The sequence below is a fragment of the Chrysochloris asiatica genome, unplaced genomic scaffold, assembly GCF_000296735.1.
Source record: "Chrysochloris asiatica unplaced genomic scaffold, ChrAsi1.0 scaffold00184, whole genome shotgun sequence".
NCBI lineage: Eukaryota > Metazoa > Chordata > Mammalia > Afrosoricida > Chrysochloridae > Chrysochloris > Chrysochloris asiatica.
The window spans coordinates 912,219-919,984 of record NW_006408702.1 but is presented as its reverse complement, the minus strand read 5'-3'; the positions used below and the strand labels follow the sequence as shown (position 1 = coordinate 919,984).

The 7,766-nt window shown below is 37.6% G+C and overlaps 2 pseudogenes; both read left to right on the top strand.

The window, feature by feature from the left end:
- Positions 1-937, top strand: part of LOC102829376 — a 10,326-nt pseudogene extending 9,389 nt beyond the window's left edge.
- A 2,833-nt stretch (positions 938-3,770) lies between these two features.
- Positions 3,771-5,098, top strand: LOC102815506 (annotated as a pseudogene).
- Positions 5,099-7,766: the final 2,668 nt, after the last annotated feature.

The following is a 7,766-nucleotide window of genomic DNA, read 5'->3' as shown; positions in this document are numbered from 1 at the left end:
TGGAAAAACAGGGCTCTGGGATACATGGTTTGAATGGGTAAAAGAGGGGAAATAATGTTAACATGCTTGGCTGTCTTTTTGAATCTTAGTTTCCCTTGCCTACTATTGTAAAATAGACACCTGAGAGGAAGAGAAAGGAATAGCTAGAATCATCACCATAGAAAATCTGTAAGTCAGTCTTCAGCCTATAACTGATTGTTGTTGTTAAGTGCCACTGAGTCTGTTCCGACCCATAGCAACCCTGTATAGGATTTCCAAGGAATGGCTGGTAAGCTTCCAGGGACTAGACCTTGCCCAGTGAAGGAGTCCTCCTGTGGAGCCTTTGCATTGCACAGGTGATAGCCTGATCCCCATCCAGAATCTTCTGAGGTGGGAATTTTCCACTTGAAAAGACAGGCAAACCAGCCTGGAGTGGCTAGAAGAACAGAAGATACTTCTTAAAAGAAAGGCCAGCAGGAAAAATCAAAAACAATAATGGCAGTCTGATTGAATACTACAATAACAAGCAAGTTGTTTGCCCAGGAGCCATCAAGGTAAGCAGTCGGATCCCCTCAGGACAAACCCCCTTCCAAGACTGAAACTCAAGGGGAATAAACAAGCAGGCATGTGGTCTTTCTGATGACCACACTGGTCTCCCGATAAAGGGATGTGGGGGAAAAACAGCAATGAAGTTGTGAGCTAAGTCTCACCATGTTCAATAGATTCCTGTCAACCTGGGTTGAGACCTGGTTGGCCAGCAGTATGGTGAGACCTGGGAGACTCCTGGGCCCAGGGACAGGGACATGACCACAGAGGACTAGAGTGGAGAGTGAAGCGTCCAGCTGATATGAAGTGAGGGGAGATGTACAACACCCGTAGTTGCAGATAGTATCCACTTGACCAGGCTTCAACAGCACAATGATCAGAACTTGACGAGAGAAAGAAAGAAGAGGAAAAAAAAAAAAGAGTAATCTGCTACAACTTGATGAATTTGACCTATCCTTATGTATGTAGTAGCTCAAAGGAGGGAATAAATCTTTACAAGGACCATTCCCACTTCCCCACCCCCCGGTACACAGGATTAATAAGAATGGGCAACTTAGTTAGACACTGGCTACCCAAAATGGGGGGCTACAAAAAGCAAGAAGTGACTGGCTTACAGGCTTTCAAGAGGGAACCTAGTTCCAGAGGGTGCAGGGGAAGGTAGAATCTCCACTGAGTGGTTTCCAACCTGTCTGGACGTGGCTGGTGAAAGGAGATGTAGATAAAACTCTTGTGGTTAAACAGTGAATAACTGCTATCAGGACTGACTGTGAGAGTTGTAAATGTAAAGATAGACATTTTGTAACAAAAGGAAGGGAGTGGTTGATTTTGCAGTCCAGGACGAGAGGTCCCTGGTACCATCAAAGGAAAAGAGTGGAGTGTGGCACCTTATTCAGAGAAGCAGTGACTCCAGAGATGGATGAATGTAAAGCTGATGTTCTCCCCTGTAAACTATCACTCAATTCACAAAAACTTAAAAAAAAAAAAAAAAAAAAGCAGCAGCTTGGGAAAAATGAAATTTCACCTACAAAGAAAACTCAGGAGGATTAAGCTATGGTTTTTCAGCAGAAGCCATGTAGGCAAGAAAGCAATGAAGAGACAAATACAAAGCTCTGAAGGAAAAAACTTGCCAACCAAGAATCATATACCCAGCAAAGCTCAAATATTAACTATAGCAAAATTAGAACACATCCAGAAAAATACAAATTAAAGGAATTTGTTAAAACCAAGCCAACTTTACAAAAAATACTAAAGGGAGTCTACTGGACTAAGAATCAAAAACAGAAAATAAAACATTTCAATTGACATACATGGCAACGCGACCTAGAAGTCAATCTAGGTATAGAAGTATCCAGAGTAAAAGTAAACTACAAAAAATGAAAATATGGGATCAGAGATATCAATCTATAATGAAGACAACTAGAAAGCAAAAAGAGGGTAAAGTATAGTTACAGAATTCCCTAAGGGGAGAAAGTCAAACAGACTTCAAGATAAAGCACACTATTTTAAAATGGGGAATAAGTAAATAAATTACAAAGAAATTTAATACAATTTCATATGAAACCAAGGAAGGGAAAGTCCTTGAAGACTGGGTATACATTAAAACTAAGAAAAAACTGACAAGAAAAAGCGCAAAAAAAAAAATTACTCACCATACGAAAGTATGCAGAACAAAGAAACCAGCAGTACCACAATAATCATACAAACTCAGCAAAATGAGTACAATCAATTCATACCTAGCAACAATTACACTAAACATCAATGAATTCAGTGCATGAGGCAAGAGACAGTAGCACAGTGGGTAAGAAAACAAGATCCTTCAATATACTGTTTACAAGATATTACCTTACACACAAAGACAAACATACACTAAAGATTTTTTTAAATGGGGGGAAAATAATAAGGTAAGGGCAATTAAAAACAAGAAGGAGTACCAACAGTAATTTCTGATCAAATAGATTTTAAGGCAAAAACCAGCTTACGAGACAAAGAAGGATATTATCTCATGATTAAAGGGACAATTTTCAAGAGAACATAACCATTAGTAAATATGCCTCAGAATATATAAGTCAAACGCTAATAGAACTGAAGAAATAGACATCTCTACAATAAAAATAGATTTTGAAACACCACTGTTGATAAAGGACAGAACAAGAAAGAAACTCAACAGAGGAACTAAATAATCAAATAACTTGACCTCCTAGATTTATACAGAGCACTAAACCCAACAACAGAACAAAACACATTCTTTTCTAGAGCATATGACACAGCCTCCAAAACATACCGTACATATATTAAACCACAAAGCAAGCTTCAATAAATATAAGCACATAACACTACAAACCATCTTTTCAAATCACAACCCTATAAAATTAGAAATAGCAATAAGAAGATCAAGGACACATAATAAAAAACATGGAAACTGAAAGAACAATGCTTAAAAGTTACTGGGAAATAGAACAAATAAAAACAAAAACAAAATTCCTTAAAGCAAATGAGAACAAAAATAAATTTGGCATACAGCAAAAGCAGTGCTCAGAAGAAAATGTAGAAAAATAAAAAAGAAAGAACCAAAATCAAGTTATTAACACAACACCTCCACAATTAGAAAAAGACCAGCAAAGTAAGCCTATAGTCACCTGAAGAAAAAATAATAGTAAAGATTTGAGAAAAAATAAGTGAATTAGAAACTAGAAAAAGAGGACAAGAGGCTGGTTCTTTGAAGGGATTAATAAAATCAGCAAATCAATGGCAAACATAATAAAAGGAAAGAGGGAGAAGACACAAATAACTTGCATTAGAAACCACATGGGCAATGTCACAACAGAACCATTGTAAATCAAAAGGATAGTAACAGAATACTATGAAAAGTTGTACTCCAACAAATTCGAAAACTTAGAAGAGATGAATATATTTTTAGAAAAACACGACCTACCTAAACTTACACAGAGTGAAGTAGAAAACTTGTACAGACCCATAACAAAAGAAGAAATTGATCAGATCATGAAAAAACTCTCAACCAAAAGAAGTCCAGGCCCAGGTGGTTTCACAAATAAGCTCTACCAAACATTCAGGGAAGAGGTGTCACCAATTCTGCTCAAAATTCCAGAATACTGAAGTGGGATGGAAACCAGCATAACCCTCATATCAAAACTGGGGAAGGGCATCACTAAGAAAGAAAACTATACATAAATATCCCTCATGAACATTGACGCAAAAATTCTCAACAAACCCCTTTCCTTGGCAAGATGGCGGAGTACGACTTGACTACTCTATTCGCACATTTTTTGGATTGGCATCCAGTCTTTCCGTTGCTTGAGTTTCTCTCAGTAAAGGAGATATATAATGAAAAAAAACTATTGCCAGGGAAATTTGATCTTCTTAGTGATACCAACATGGTAGACTTTGCAATGGATGTATACAAGAATCTTTATTCTGATGATATTCCTCATGCTCTGAGAGAACTACAGTCATTGCACAACTAAAACAACTTCAGGCAGAAACAGAGCCAATTGTGATGTTTGAAGATGCAGAAACTACAAGGCCAGTGCAGTCAACCAGGGATGGTCGGATGTTATCTGACTACCTGGCAGACAAGCATGGATTTAGGCAGGAATATTTAGACACTCTCTACAGGTACACAAAGTTCCAGTATGAATGTGGGAATTACTGAGGAGCACCTGAATATCTTTACTTTTTTAGAGTGCTGGTTCCAGCAACAGACAGAAATGCTTTGAGTTCACTTTGGGGGAAACTGGCTTCTGAAAACTTAGTGCAGAATTGGGATGCCGCAATGTAAGACCTTACACAATTAAAAGAGACCACAGATAATAATTCTGTGAGTTCTCCACTCCAGTCTCTTCAGCAACGAACATGGCTCATTCACTGGTCTATGTTTGTTTTCTTCAACCACCCCAAAGGTAGCGATAACATTATTGATCTCTTCCTTTACCAGCCATAGTATCTTAATGCAATTCAGACAATGTGTCCACATATGCTCCGCTATTTGCAGACAGCAGTTGTAACAAATAAAGATGTTCAAAAATGCTGGCAAGTGCTCAAAGACCTAGTCAAGGTTATTCAATAGGAATCTTATACATATAAAGACCCAATTACAGAATCTGTTGAATGCTTATACATTAACTTTGACTTTGATGGGGCTCAGAAAAAGCTAAGGGAATGTCAATCAGTGCTTGTAACTGACTTCTTCTTGGTGGCTTGTCTTGAGGATTTCATTAAAAATGCCCATCTCTTCACATTTGAGACCTTCTGTCACACCCATCAATGTATCAGCATTAACTTGCTGACACATAAACTGAACATGACTCCAGAAGAAGCTGAAAGGTGAATTGTGAATCTGATTAGAAATGCAAGGCTGCATGGCAAGACTGATTCTAAATTAGGTCATGTGGTTATGGGTAACAATGCAGTCTCACCCTATCAACAAGTGATAGAAAAGACCAAAAGCCTTTCTTTTAGAAGCCAGATGTTGGCCATGAACACTGAAAAGAAACTTAACCAGAACGGTGGGTCAGAGACTCCTAACTGGGCAACTCAGGATTCAGGCTTCTACTGAAGAACTGTTTTTAAAAGGATGAAAAAAGACTGAAGGAAAGATGTAACAATAAAACCATTGTGTAAAGTGTGGCATATATTTTAGAAACAAGTATAAATTTTGGAGAATTTGAAAAAAATTCTCAACAAAATGCTAGCCAACAGAATCCAGGAGCTCATCAAAAAAAAAAAAAAAATACATCATGACTAAGTGGGTTTCATAAAAGGGATACAAAGATGATTCAACAATAGAAAAACAATCAATGTAATCCACCATATAAATAAGAAAAAGGAAAAGAACCACATGATCATATCGAATGACGCAGAAAAGGCATTTGACAAAATCCAAATCCATTCCTGATAAAAACACTCAACAAAGTAGGGATTGATGGGAAATTTCTCAACATAATCAAGAGCATATATACAAAGCCAACAGCCTATATTACTCTCAATGGAGAGAAACTGAAAGCCTTCTCTCTGCTAACGGGAACCAAGGATGCTCTTTGTCACCACTCCTATTGAATATTGTTTTGGAAGTCTTTGCCAGAGCTATATGGCAAGATCGAGAAATTAAAGGCATCCAAATTGGCAAAGAGGAAATAAAACACTATTTGCAGACGATATGATACTATACATAGAAAACCCCAAAGGTGCAGTTAAAAAAGCTACTAGACATCACTGGAAGATTTGGCAAAGTGGCAGGGTATTAGATCAACATACAAAAATCAGTTGGATTCCTCTAGAGTAACAGGGCAGAGGGGAAAAGGGCATGAGGCAAGTAATACCATTTACAATAGCCGCCCAAGGGATGAAATATTTAGGAATAAATGTAACCTATACAAAAAAAATTACAAAACACTACTATTAAGAAAGCAAAAAAGACTTAAAGATGTGGAAGAACATACCATGTTCCTGGATAGGAAAATGTGAAATGCCAATACTGTCCAAAGCTATTTACACATATAATGCAATCCCAATCCAGTTTCCAACAACATTCTTCAAAGAGATGGAACAGACAATTACAAACTTTATATGGAAAGGAGAGAGACCCAGGATAAGCAAAGCACTGCTTAAGAAGAAGAACAAGGTTGGAGGCCTCTCACTTCCCGATTTCAAATTTTATTACACAGCTACAGTAGTCTAAACAGCCTGGTACTGGTACAATGAAAGATACATTGATCAATGGAACAGAACTGAGAATCCAGAAATTGACCCATCCACATACAGCCAACAGATTTTTGACAAAAGTGCCTAGGTATATTGCAAGGGGACAAGATGGTCTCTTCAACAGACGGTGCTGGCAGAACTGGAAAGCAACATACGAAAGACTGAAACAAGACCTTTACCTCACACCATATACAAAAACCAACTCAGCATGGATTAAAGACCTAAATGGGAATTCCAAAGTTATGAAGGTCATCAAAGAAAAAATTGGGACAAATCTAAGGGCTCTAATTCAGGGCACACACCAACTACCAAGCATTTTGAAAATTACACAAACAAAAGTAGACAAAATAGATGATTGGGACATACTACAAATTAAAAACTTGTGTGCATTAAAAGACTTCACTAAAAGAGTATAAAGGGAACCCACAGAATAGAAGAAAATATTTTGCAATGACACATCAGATAAGGGACTCATTTCTAAAATATATTCAAAACTACATCGTCTCTACAAGAAAAAGACAATTAAATTAAAAAATAGCCAATTAAAAAAATGGGCACATGACATGAATAGACGCTTCATCAAGGAGAAGCTACAGGCAGCCAACAAACATATGAAGAAATGTTCACCATCACTAGCCATTAAAGAGATGCAAATCAAAACAACAATGAGAAATCACCTCACACCAGCAATAACAGCAAAGATCAAAAAAACTGAGGACAATAAATGCTGGCGAGGATGTGGATAGACTGGGACCCTCCTACATTGTTGGTGGGACTGCAAAATGGTCCAACCACTCTGAAAAGCAATATGATGCTTCCTCAGAAGGTTGGAAACAGAAATACCTTATGATCCAGCAATTCCTCTACTTGGTATTTACCCACAAGAAATACGAGCCATAACACAAGAAGATATATGCACACCAATGTTCATAGCAGCACTATTTACAATAGCAAAAAGATGGACACAGCCTAAATGCCCATCAACTGAAGAATGGATGAACGAACTGTGGTACATACATACAATGGGATACCATGCTACCTTGAAGAACAAGGAAGCTGCAAGCCACCACATAACATGGATGAACCTTGAGGACATTGCACTAAGCGAAATTAGACACCAAAGGAGAGATACTACACAGGACCATTATTGTAAAACACTAAGAAAAAGAACCCACACTAAAGGGGGGGGGGGAACGACACAAAAACTTTATATATAATTGCTGATGACCAAGATGTATGGGATGAGAGGAGGGGAGGGACAATCAAACAACTGGAGGTCTCACAACCCTTCTCCAATCATTAAAACAGAAATAGTTAAACTAGCAGGACTATTCCATTCCTACAAAAGAGAGTATTAAACTAGGAATGTCGAAAAACATCCCAATACCATAAATAAACAAAAGAACAGTGAATTCCTTATACCACTTTGAAGATGATCAGAAAACCAAGAAACAAAATTTGATACATCATTTGAAGGAAAAAGTCCTCCTCCTCCATATAAAAAACAAGTTCAAAGCAGGAAA